We start from the raw sequence: 8101 nt of genomic DNA, 5'->3' as shown, positions 1-8101 counted from the left end.
TGACCGTGAACGGTTTCCAAGAGTTGGGTTCACTGAGGCCCTTCTTGAACCTTCGCCACACTTGTTCCAGGGACCTGGGGCCCATGCACGTGTCTTTGACTCACAGTCCCACAAGGATGGGTACCTGATCCGAGACTTGTGTCCAGAAAGATGACACGGTTACACCCCCTTCACATTTCCGCATTGTAGCATCAAGTCATGCTTAGCAGAATTCCCTTCTGCCGTGTCTCAATCACTCCTTTTCTTTGTTTCAACCCCAGTGATCAGATCAACAAAAGAATCAGGATTAATTTAAATTTATTTATATGTGAAAAAAATTTCACCCAATGTCTTTTCTCTCCCAAGGTAGTGCAAATACATAAAATATCTACATGTAGGTTTTCTTTATGGAGTCCAAAAGAGATGAACATTGATATATAACTTACCCACAGTTTTCTGCAATAGAAAAGTAGATATACTTTCCAAAAAACCCTATTTTCATCTTTTATTCTAAAATGATATTTTTATAGGTTCAATTTATAGAAATCCACAAAATACTGAAGTGAATATTGGAAGTTTCTTTTTTTCAGAATGCGTTTGTAACTTTTTCTTCGTATTAGGGTAGTTACTAATATCTTTTTTCTATATTTATCTTACAGGTAAAAATATACAGCTTAAGGCATCTGTCTGGCATTTTATCTGGTTTTCCTCTGGATCAATGCTAGTCACTCAGTAGTGTCCGACTCTTTGCGACCCCATGGCCTGTAGCCCACTGGTTCCTCCGTCCATAGGATTTCCCAGGCAAGGATACTGGAGTGGGTTGCCATTTCCTTCTTCAGGGACTCTTCCCAACCCAGGGTTCAAAGCTGGGTCTCCTGCATAGCAGGCAGGTTCTTTACCATCTGAACTACCAGGGAATAGAATAAAATCATGTTGCTTCCAAAAACAAATTTCTGCTTCATATCTAGTCTCTCAAATTCTTGCTTAGAAAACTGGTGGGAAAAAAATCTGACTGAAACTGAGGTTTATGAAAATCTGATCACCACCCAGGTTTAGGTCCACCAGGAGCTAGCAGTCATCCCTGACATTTGACATGGTGGTAGAAACCATCTCCACGGAACAGATGCCAGCAGGTCTGCGGCAGGCTGCACCCACCGCTGTAGAATCTGCCCTCCATCCGCTCACCTTTCAAAGTCACGATAACAGCCTAGAAGCCTGGTACTCCTGCCCGAAATGCTAGGGCTGCAGGTGCCTGAAACTGCCGCGTGGAGTAGGGACGCGGCCGTGGAGCTCTGTCTTCTGCTGTGTTTAAGCTTAACAGAGGTGAGAAGTGTCTACAATTAAACTTGCCAAGGCCTGGAAACGTAATTAAGGGACATTCTTTGGGAACCCCTCATTAAAGATGGTCTGTTAATTGCTATCTTGCTGGCAGAGACCAGAATGAATGAGATTGTCACAGGTTCCCAGTCAATCTTATACAGTTGTGTTTTCGTAACTGCCGCAGGAAGAAGGGTCTGGGTAGACTTGGAGAGGTTGCTTCCTTGTCCTGTCACGGGATGAGTCTCGTGGGCCTGTGTCCTCTGCAAGCGTGTGGAGACTCCTTGATCTCCCTCCTTGTCTCCCCGGGTCCATCAGACCCTTTCTACCTGCCCCACACCCGGCAGTGGAGACTTAGCTACAGGGAGCTTGTCAGGCAGAATCCCCAGTGACCTCACATCCTCTCTGGCAATTTCTCCCTTTTGTCTTGTCGGCGTCAGTCCTGGGTTTGGATAGTTCGTGGAGGCTGGGCAGAGGGCGACCCAGTGCCCCCTCAGGCTTAGCTCTCCTGCGCATGGACGGCGGCAGGTGAGTGGCAGGTTTGAAGGCAGGTCTGTCTGACCCTCAAAGTCTGGGCTTTCTCAGTCCAGTGTTCCACCATCTACAGCCCACAGGTCAAACGTGACTCATCACGTTCTGGTCCTGGAACCAACAGTGCTTTTTATTAACGTATATATATTTTATTGGTTGAACCAAAAATTCAAAAGAAGCAGCTTTTACTTGACGTGAAATTCATATGAAGCTCCATTTTCAGTGTCTGTAAGTGACACTCCCGTGACTGCAGCGGCACCCAGGCATTCACATACTGGGTGGGACTGCTTTCGCCCTGCAAATGGAGAGTTAAATCATTGCCACGTAGATCACATGACCTGTGAAGCCTAAGTTACTCATCGGCGGGCCTTTACAAAACGTTTGCCCTCTTTTCATCTAGTAGATCTGGAGTCGTGACTTTACAGATCTGCAAAGGTGGGTGACAGGGCAGCGCAGTCCAGCGAGGCACGGCAGGGCCCACGGGTGACCCGGCCAGTGGCGCCCCAGCTCAGTGTCCTCCAGCCTTGCGCGGCTGGATCCGCCATGGATTCTGGACAAGATGGAAAACATAATTTCTGTGATTTTTTTTTTTTTTATTAAACACTGTGTACAGAAAAAAGAATGTAGCTGTGACGAACTTTGTCCCCGTCAGAGGCCTGCGGGACCGGGAGGGACAGCACCCAGGGCATCCTGCTCAGCGGGCCAGTGCACTGAGGCTTGGACAGCAGAGCTAAAGGCGTTTGAAACAGGAAAGCTCTGTGCTCACGGGACCCAACCCCCGGGCGTGCAACACATTTTCAAAATTTTTCAGCGAAAAGCTTCAACCTGCTGTTTCTAAACTCTTAATCCATTTAGGTTGGTTTTCAAAAATGCAATCGATATATTACTAGTATGACCATCAGGTTAAGGTCTAAACCACTTAACTAAAGATAATTCTTAGGCAAAGTACCACCACTTTCAGTTGGAAAACATGAAATGTTAAATTCGAAAGGGAATTGCAACATCAATGTGTTTCTATAATATATTTCTAGCTACCTTGGGTTAGCATTCAGTAAATAGTTGATGAATAAGTGAGTATTGAATAAATATAAATAGACACGCACACCTATAGACATTTGTATATATTTTTGCATACGTCTCTGTCTCACACACACATATACAGAGAGATAGGCGGACAGAGAGAGCAAAGGCAAGAGAGAGGAGGAGAGGGAGGCCGCAAACCAGAACCACGTTAAGTGCTTGGAGCTCCTCTGGCTGTTCCTGGGGAGATTTGAATCTCCTCCCTCATCCCGCAGGTAATGACGGCATGCCTGCACGCTGCCAGGCCTGTGCTGGGAATTGCTGATGGATCCAGTAGCATAATCATGTTATAGGAATATATCAGAGCAAAACATGAAACCCGCCACTGGGACTTCTCCAGGCTGGCCCAGCCCCTTGGCCCTGCCTCTGCGTGGGGACTGGACCGCAGTAAGCACTGAGCGAACGGGGCCGATCAGTGTTACGCGCCAACGGGAGTGACGGAAAGTCTAAGAGATGCCCTGCTTTCTGACGTGCACCTTGGGTGGAAGCAGAGTCGTTCCCTAAACAGGGACGGTGCGGCAAGGCAGGAAAACACTGTGATCGAGAAGCTGGGTGAATGTTCTTTCAGAATATCCAGCTTGGGCTGTAACAGGGGCCTCCGAGTACACGGTACCAAGCAGGACAGTGTTCGCAAGCGTCTCTCATGGGCCAGAGACAGAGAGCCGAGTGCCAGGGATGAGGGCGATGCTGAGGTTGGGGAGCAGCTGAGAAGCCTGGGGTCCTAGCAGGCTTGGTGCGGGGGTGGGGTGCTGAATGACACCTGCATTGACAGCAGGGTCAGGGGCACAAAGGTCATGGGCAAAGACAGGGACGATCAAAGCCAGAGGGAAGAGGGAGGGCGTGGACCCCGAAGGCCACCGCGAGCGCCCACTCACTGGATGGCCCAGGATGTGGCCGGGACCAGAGGGGAGTTCCTGGGGTCAGGAGGAGTAGCTGGATTTCTAGGAAAGGAGACGGCGGCAATGAAAACGTCTGCTTTTCACCAAACATTTGACTGTGAAGAAAGGGAGATACAGAGTGCTGGGCTCCAAACGATGTGTGTGTGCACGTGTGTGTGCGTGCATGTGTGTGTGCGTGCTCACGTGTGCTGCGTGTGCGCGCGTGCATGTGCATGTGTGTGTGAGCATGTGTGAGCGCGTGTGCACGTGTGCAGATGTGTGTGCATGCGTGTTGTGCGTGTGTGTCTGTGTGTGCGCATGTGTGCACATCTGTGTGTGCACATCTGTGTGTGCACATCTGTGTGCACGTACGTGTGTGTGCACGTGCGTGTTTGTGTGTGTGCGCGCACGCACAGGCTCGCAGATAAGCGCTGCTCTTTAGTATTCAGTCCGTGACGAAGTGGGGAAGGGTGGGTCCCCCTGTGTCACTTGCTCTCAGGACGCCCGTGTGTTACCAGATCCGACGGCCTCCACGCTCACAGGGCACCCTCAAGGATTAGGGCGCCTGGAACTGTCAGTCCGGTCTCGCTTCTGTTGGAAGCAGACCACGTAGCTCAGAAGGGCTCGGAACCACGCGGGTCCACGGATGTGCCATCAGTCAGACAAGCATTAGGAATAAATGGTATTCAGGGTTTCCTAGGTCTCCTTGGCCCTTCGATTTTACTGCTGAAACCCATTCCCAGCACCTATGCTTTCACTGAACACACACACTATTTTTCACGTCGAGCACATCGGGGGGGCTCCACGGCCAGCCAAGAGGGTCACCAAGTGCAGCACGGAGTTGTGCTTCCCGGTCCTCCCGCCCTCCTCCGGCTCCAGGCAGGAGTGCAGGCCTGGCTGCCTGGCGGAGCGTCGCTCGGACCTCTTGAGGTCCTGGGCTCCTGCTCTTTCTCGCTGCCCGGCGCTTAACCCTTGCATTTCACTTCGGATGACTGGTTTTTAGCATTGTGTTTCAATGATTCCACTTAAGCAGCCCAAAACCTGTAGAGAAAGCAAGATTAGCCTCTCGTTCTTATTTTCAAAGTTAAGACCCCCAGTATCCCAAGGGTTGATGCTATCTTTATTTCCCTAAAATGTGATAGGATGTGGAGACATGAGAACACACAAAGCCCCACACTCTTAAATCTCTCTCTGTGTGTGCACGTGTGTGTGTGTGCTTGCATGCAAGAAACCTGTGTTCACTTTGGAAACTTCTCAAACTCTTGTTTAGAGATAGGGCATATAAAGCAGATGTTTCTGCATTTACTGAAGGGTCCTCGTGTGTTTTAATGAGGGCTGCCTCTCTAACATGAGTTATGTTATTTGACAGTTGGTTCTGAGATTTCTTGATTTTTCTAAAACAACTCAGATCATATTGCCCCTGATGCAAAGTCAGAGAATCTAAATTCACCCTAGCATATCAGCGCTTTAAAGTTTGCAGCCGTCTCCAAGTCGCTCAGGTTCCCCTGTCCCAAGAACAACGGACAGTGTGGCTTGAAGTCATCACTTCCGAGGAACAGCACTGAGGCATCCTGTCCCCGCAGCATTGCTCTGCTGTCTCTGTCAATCTGTATGTGTTCATCGCTCTCCACTGAGCTTTTCCGAGCTTGGGAACACCGTTTCTATGCCTCGTCACCCAAGGAAATCACCCTGTCGGTCGTTCACGGGCATTGGCACAGCTTGGGAAATCCTCCAATCCCCTTCCCACTGACCACAGAGTGTCTGGCACAGTTGACAGCACTTCCCAGGGTTTAGTCTGGTTTCTGTTAGAATGTGCTCTCTGCTTACCTTCTAGAGTTGATCCAACTGGATCATGGATATTTTTTTTAAATCAACTTGATTGAGGTATCATTTATAAACAATAAAATGCACACATATAAAATGGACATTTTAATGAGGCTGAAAAACTGCACACCCATGAAAGCACCACCCCACTGATGATGCAGAAAATTTCTATCTTCCTAAAAAGTTCCCTGGTCCTGCCTCAGTCAATTTCCACCTTTTGTCTCTCTGCCAAAGCAGCCACAGATGGGTTTCTGTCACCACTGATCAGACTCCTCCTTCCTTGTGAATTGTGTAAATGGATTATAACTTGTGCTTGCCAGCGTACTTCTTACCATTCATCCACGTTGTGGGCTGTGTGAGTAATTGGTTTCTTTTAACTGCTGAGGAATAGCCCAGTGTACAGATACACCATGACATTGAGCCCCCTGTTGATGGATATTTGTGTCATTTCCAGGCTTTGGCAATTATAATCAAAGTTGCCATGAACATTTGTGCATAAGACCTTGGGTAAATATCTAGGAGCAGAATTGCTGGGTCCTATTGTTAGTTGCTCAGTTGTGTCCGACTCTTTGTGACCCCGTGGGCTGTAGCCTGCCAGGCTCCTCTGTCCATGGAATTCTCCTGGCCAGAACACTGAGGTGGGTAGCCGTTTCCCTCTCCAGCAGATCTTCCCAACCCAGGGATTGAACCCAAGTCTCTTGCATTGCAGGCAGATGCTTTACCATCAGAGCCAGGGCTGGATCCCATGGTGTTTAACTTCATAAGGAATCACCAAATTGCTTCACAAACTGATGGTACCAATTCACACTCCTCCCAGCTGTGTAGAGGCTCCAGCCCCACTCAAACGTAATATAGTCCGTCTTCTCTAATTGCAGTCACTCTATTGGTTGTGTAGTGGGATTTCAGCGTGGTTTAGAACTGCATCTTCCTAATGACCACTGCTGTGGACCACCTTCTCATGGGCATGTTCCTAGTCCTATTACTAGCTCTTCTTTGGTGAAGGGCCTGCTCCATCGTGACCCCCTCCTGTTTCTAAAATTCAGCTGTATGCTGTCTTATTATTGAGCTGTAAGTGTTTGTATCTAGTCTGAACAGAAGTTGTTTGTCAGATATGTGTATCATGGAGATTTCGCCCCAGTTGTTGATGTGCCTTTTAATTTTCTCACTGATGCTTCTAGAAGAGCAGAAGTTTCTAACTTTGGTAAATTTTATCTTTAAAGGAAACTTTTAAAGTAAGTTCTTTATTTTAAAAATGGATTTAGACGGACAGAAAAATTGCAAAGATAACGTGGAAATCTTCGTACGTCCCCCACCTTATCTCATGGTTTCCCACATCTGGCATCGCGTGGTATTACCTTTGTCGCGGTGAATGAAGCAGCGCTTACACCAGATCGCAGCTGAACTCTGCACTTTATTAAGTTTCCTTAGCTCCTTGCTGAAGCCCTCTGCCCTCCTCAGTGGCCCATCCACACCACACTTAGGAGTCGTGTTTCCCTGGACTCCTCGTGGCTGTGACAGTTTCTCAGACTTTTCTTCTTTTCGGTGACTTTGACAGCACTGAGGAATGCTGGTCGCGTATTTCATAAAATATCCCTCAGCTGGGTTTGTTTAATTTACTGATGACTAGACTGTGTTTAGGGGTTTGGGGGAAGAAGACCACAAATGTAATGTGCCATTCAAAGAAATCCACTTAGTTTTATTTCAAGTTTTCTGCATTTTGTGTCCTAAGAACTTTTTAAACATGAGGATGTTTAACAGATTTTTTTTCTACTACATTTTCATGTAGAAATGTTTATTTTTAGCTTTTACATTTGTGTCTATAAAGAATTTTGAAATAACTTTGTGTGTGGTGTGAGCAAAGTGTTACGGGTTTTTTTATTTAAGCTATATAAGCATACAGTTTTTGCAGCATTACTTTTATAAAAGAATATTCTTTCCCTGTTGAACTGCCATGATAACTTTATAAAAAACTACTTGGCATTTTACTAGCCTATTATTAAATTATCTCTTCTGTTTAATTAATGTATATCTGTGCTTATGCTAATCACATTTCTATAACTGTCTAAATTTCTGTAAGTCTGTGGTAATTCTTGGAGTCAAGTAAGATAAGTGCTCAAATCTTGTTCTGCTTTTTTTCAAAACTATTTTGGCTGTGCCACAACTTTTACATTTTCAGATATATCTTTAGAAGCAGATGAGTTTCTACAAAGATCAGCTGTTGGGAGATTTTTGGGATTGTATTGGACTCTGTATCCATTTTGAAGAAACACCATGTCATGGTCAGAGAATATACTTTGTATAATTTCAGTATTTAAAAATGGTGACTCATTCTATGGCTCAGCATGTGATCTATCTTAGTGTGTGTCCTTTTGAAAATATTTCTTTTTAGTTTGAAAGTTATTTCTTCTGGCTTGAGAATTCTACTTGGACAGTTTAAGCATGCTATTCCATTCTCTCCTGGCTGAATGCATCACTGTGAAAAATCTGCTCTA

The sequence above is a fragment of the Moschus berezovskii genome, chromosome 18, assembly GCF_049115385.1.
Source record: "Moschus berezovskii isolate FMDL1 chromosome 18, NW_MosBer_1.0, whole genome shotgun sequence".
Taxonomy (NCBI): domain Eukaryota; kingdom Metazoa; phylum Chordata; class Mammalia; order Artiodactyla; family Moschidae; genus Moschus; species Moschus berezovskii.
The sequence above is the reverse complement of the archived record's forward strand: the minus strand, read 5'-3'. Positions refer to the sequence as shown.